Source organism: Rattus norvegicus, chromosome 10, assembly GCF_036323735.1.
Source record: "Rattus norvegicus strain BN/NHsdMcwi chromosome 10, GRCr8, whole genome shotgun sequence".
In the NCBI taxonomy this organism is placed as follows: domain Eukaryota; kingdom Metazoa; phylum Chordata; class Mammalia; order Rodentia; family Muridae; genus Rattus; species Rattus norvegicus.
Window position 1 is genome coordinate 78,059,887 of NC_086028.1, and position 4,882 is coordinate 78,064,768.

Genomic DNA, 4,882 nt, shown 5'->3' on the forward strand with positions numbered 1-4,882 from the left:
CTATGCCACCATGTCAATGTATAAGGGCATCATAGGCTACAATGTAACACTAGTTATCCTTAATCAACATATTAAAGCCACTTGCATTTTGATTATTCCAAGAATCACGCTTAAAAGAATGGATTCTAGGCATTCTCACTACTCATGCCCTCTCTCACCCTCTTCCACTTCTATTTATCACCTCCTGCTCAACCTGCCAATCTCTTACTTATGAACCATTTTTTTAAGAAAGCATTTATTTATGAACAAGAATTTTTGCATCTGCTACCTCTGGGGATATGGCTTTTTGCCTTGGTTTCCTCAGTTTGAACAGTGAGGCAACTTGGTGCAGTGGCGATCCACTTCTCTGTCTTTGGTTTTATTACCTGAGATGTGAGTATATGACTTTCTTTTTGTTTTGTTTTTTCACTGTTCAAGTTTTCTTTGGTGTTTTCACTGGCATGACACTTGAGTGGTTGGTTCCATCATCCATATGCAGATCTTACATGTCAATATTGCAATGTCAGTGTACACTACAGACACAGAATACATAAGATATCCTGTAGAATATTTATGAACAAGATATACATAACAGACTTACGCACTGGATCCAGGTTACAACTAGTTGGGAACTCAATGGCCTAAGCCTGTTTGGTGAGGGTGTACAGGTGACAGGTTTACTGGATAATCAAAGCCTGCACACAGTTGGTAGCATGTCTTGGAGACAGTGGGACTGTCACACCAGCTAGGTTACCACTACACAAATACCACTGAGCATCAGGGTAAAGCTGTGGGAACTGAGATTTTCCCAGATCACCTCAACACAACTGTGCTAACCACAGCTCAGATGCGAAGTGTGTGGTCTCCATAGAAACCCTGCTGCAGCCTGAACAGTGAAGTGCTAGGATGCTGGGAAGACTTTAGAACTGCAGCTCCTTCTGGATTTCCCAGAGGGTATCTGCACACTTCTTCAGGCAGGCTTCTTCTTCAGGAATCAGTGCCACCTTCACAACATCTGAGGTTCCATTTTGTCCCAGGATACATGGGACACTGAAGAAGACATCATCATTGATTCCATAGAGACCCTTAATCATGGTGCAAATGGGATGCACCCGCCTAAGGTTCTTCATTATGCTTTCTGCCAAGTCTGCCACAAAGAGACCAGTAGCCTAGGACGTGTAACCTTTCAGCTTGCTCACCTCATATGCTCTGTCAACCACCTGCTTATGAACATCCTTCCACTGCTCTATATCTGCATCAGTGCCCCCTTCTGGGTTCAAAGAATTCAAGGAGACACCAGCAACGTTCACACCACTCCACACTGGCACTCTGGAATTGCCATGCTCTCCCAGGACCCACCCGTGACAACTCAGCGGGTGAACTCCCAGACTTTCTCCCATCAGGTAATGGAACTGAGCTCAGTCCAGATTGTAACCACTTCCAGTAACTCAGCTTCTGGGAAAGCCACAGATTTTTCCAAGCCACGTAGGTCAAGATATCCAATGGATTTGAGACAACGAGCAGCTTGCACTGTGGACTGTGCTTCACAATGTTGGGAATGATGAACTTGAAGACGTTCACATTTCGCTGGACCAAATTGAGTCAGGGTTCTCCCTCTTGCTGACTGGCCCCCACTGTAATAATGACCAGCTTGGAGTTTGCAGTCACACAATAGCCTTTCTGGAGATAATTTTTGGTATCTTAAGGAAAAGGCTGCCGTGCTGGAGATCCATCATCTCACCCTTTAGTTTGTCTGCCATGATATCAACAAGGGCAAGCTCATCTGCCAAGTCCTTTATTAAGACACTGATGGCACAAGCCTTACCAACATCACCAACCCCAACAACTATAACCTTGTTCTGGGGGACCTGTTCTTCCTTATGAAGATTCACCATCAGCTTGAGGGTTGCCATCTTGGTCTTTGAATCTTTTGAGACCTCCATTGCATGATGGGGGGGCGACAGGAGAGTAGCAGCAGTGTGACCTGGGCTCAGCAACAGTGGCTCCACAAGTATGACTTTCAAGAGCAATGATGTGCTCATTTGAATGTTTATGCCATTTGAGCATAGTCAGATTATGTATTTTTGATAGTCCATAGGGTCTGTCAAAGCTGGTAGATTGATCATGTTTCCTTGTTGTCTTGGCATACATAGGTACACCTAGCATTGAGGGACCAATCGGGAACTCTTGGTTGGTCTCCCCTCGCCAAATATCATTCTGTCTAGTTCTCAGCCACCAAAGAAAGTACCTTTTGGATGGATTTATCACAGTGCATTTAGACTGAAGGGACTTCTATTCTTCACCCACACTTGAAACTCTGGGAAAAATAATAAAAAATAATGGAGTAGGAAGGCAAAGTCACTGTTCCTTCAGCCCAGAGAGTCTACTTATTGGATTTTTTTGTAGGAATGAATATATTTCTTTCAAAGCTAGATATATGTTTTAATTACTTTCTAGTATGAATTTATCCTATCTAATATCTAGGATATTTTTAGTGTAAAAAGAAATGCATACTTTTGAAGTTATTGTTTATTTAATTCAAATTATTAAAATTAGATTAAATAATCTACATTTTGTTAAATCTAGCAACATTATTTTTATTAATTTATTTATTCACTTTACATTTGATTGCAGACCCCTTTCTCCACTCCTCTTAGTTCCCCCCTCACAAACGCCTCTTCCCATTACCCCCACTTCTCAGGAAAGGGAAGCCCCTATTTAGGTGCTACCCTGCTCTGAGACATCTGGTTGCAGCAGGACTAGGTGCATCCTTTCCCACTAAAACAATCCAGCAAGGAGAAGGGAATCCTGTGGCAGGCAAAAGAGACAGCCCCTGATCCAATTATTAGGGGACCTACATGGCGACCAAGCTGCACATCTACTGTAAATATGTAGGAGGCTAGTCCTTGCTAGTCCTTGCCTGCTCCCTGGTCTCTGTGAGCTCCCATGAGACTAGGTTAGTTGACTCTATAGGTCTTCTTTTGGTGTCCTTGAACACCCAGCTCTCTCAATCCTATCCCCTAGTCTTCCACAAGACTACCCAAGCTCTGTCTGATGTTTGGCTGTGACTCTCTGCATCTGTTTCCATCAGCTCCTGAACGAAGCCTCTCAGAAGACAGTTATGCAAGTATAGCTGAGTACTATTAATAGTGTCGGGGGGGGGGCTGGAGAGATGGCTCAGTGGTTAAGAACACTGACTGCTCTTCCAGAGGTCCTGAGTTCAATTCCCAGCAACCACATGGTGGCTCATGACCATCCAATGCTCTCTTCTGGTGTGTCTGAAGACAGCAACAGTGTACTCATAAATAAAATAAATCTTAAAAAAATAGTGTCAGGGGTTGGCTTTCCCCCCCGGGATGGGTCTCACATTAGGCCAGGCATTAGTTGGTCGTTCTCTCAATCTCTACTCCATCTTTATCACTGCATACCTTGTGTGTCTTACAGGCAAGACACATTTGAGGTTGAAAGTTTGTGTGTGGGTTATTGTCCCACTACTTCCACTGCAAGTCCCAGCTGGCTACAGGAGGTGGCCATGTCAGTCTCAATATCCCCAACTGCTATAACTCTCAGCTAGGGCCACCCTTATTAACTCCCAGGAGACTTCCCTGTCTCAGTTCATCAGCTAGTCCCAGAGACGCCCTCCCTTTAGTTTCCATTCTCCCTCCTAGCCCTCCTCCCCACAACACACACCTGATTACCATCCCCATAACCCTCCTCACCTCATCCTCATCTCCCACCCAGATCCCTCCCTCCATTCACCTTTGATGTCTATTGTATTTCTCCTTTGGAGTAGGAGTCAAGCATTCTCACTTGGGCATCTCCTAATTGCTTAGCTTCTTTGGGTCTGTGCATTATAGCATAGTTATCTTCTACTCCATGGCTTATGTCCACTTACAAGTGAGTATACACCATGCTTGTCTGGCTGGGTTACCTCACTCAGGATATTTTCTATTTCCATCCAATTGCCTGCATATTTCATGATATCTTTTTTTTAACTGTTGAATAGTATTCCATTCTGTAACCACAATTTTTTTATCCATTCTTCAGACGAGGGACATCTATGTTGTTTCCAGTTTCTGGTTATTATGAATAAAACTGCTATGAACTTAGTTAGACAAGTGTCCTTGTGCTATAGTGATGTATCTTTTGGGTATATGCCCAGGAGTGGTAATGCTGGCCCTTGTCTGTTTGTTTGTTTTGAAACAGGTAAGTTTAATAAGGTTACCTTGTTAGGGTGTAGGTCGAAAGTTATTTACTGGAGCACACAACTTACCAGTGGATTCTTTTTTACTTAGTTACTTTTCTATTCCTCTGAGAAGATGCTATGATCAAGGCAGCTTATAAAATGCTTATTGGGGGCTTAATCTCAGAGTTAAAATCTATAACTATCACAGTATGAACAATGGTAGCAGCAATAAGGCATGGTGGTGGGACAGTAGCTGTAAATTTATCCCCTTATTTGCAATGTAGAAGGCAGAGAGAGAGAGAGAGAGAGAGAGAGAGAGAGAGAGAGAGAGAGAGCACTAATTGGGAATGGAATAGGGCATTGACAACCTAAAGACACTCCCATCCCAGTGAGACACCTCCTCCAATGAAGCCACACCTCTCTATACATTCCAAACAGTTTCATCAGCCGGCAGCCACATGAGTGATAAGGGTTCATTCTCATTAAAACCATTACTACTGACAAAACCGCAGCAACCATTAATAGCCGATGGCTCCATAAGGAAAGCTGCGGCACTTATCAACAGGTCCATCTTGTGTAAGTCAGGTCCCCATGCCCTCTGTGAGGGTGTGACTTCCTTTGCCACAGTAATCCTTCCCAGACTGTCACTCTTCCTTTTTCAGTCACACCCCCTTTTTATGATGTTCTGTAAGATTGGAAAAGGGTGATATAAATGTC

At 43.6% G+C, this 4,882-nt stretch overlaps 1 pseudogene; it reads right to left on the reverse strand.

Annotated features, from left to right (window-relative positions):
* Positions 1-899: 899 nt before the first annotated feature.
* Positions 900-1,892, reverse strand: Ldha-ps29 (lactate dehydrogenase A, pseudogene 29; annotated as a pseudogene).
* Positions 1,893-4,882: the final 2,990 nt, after the last annotated feature.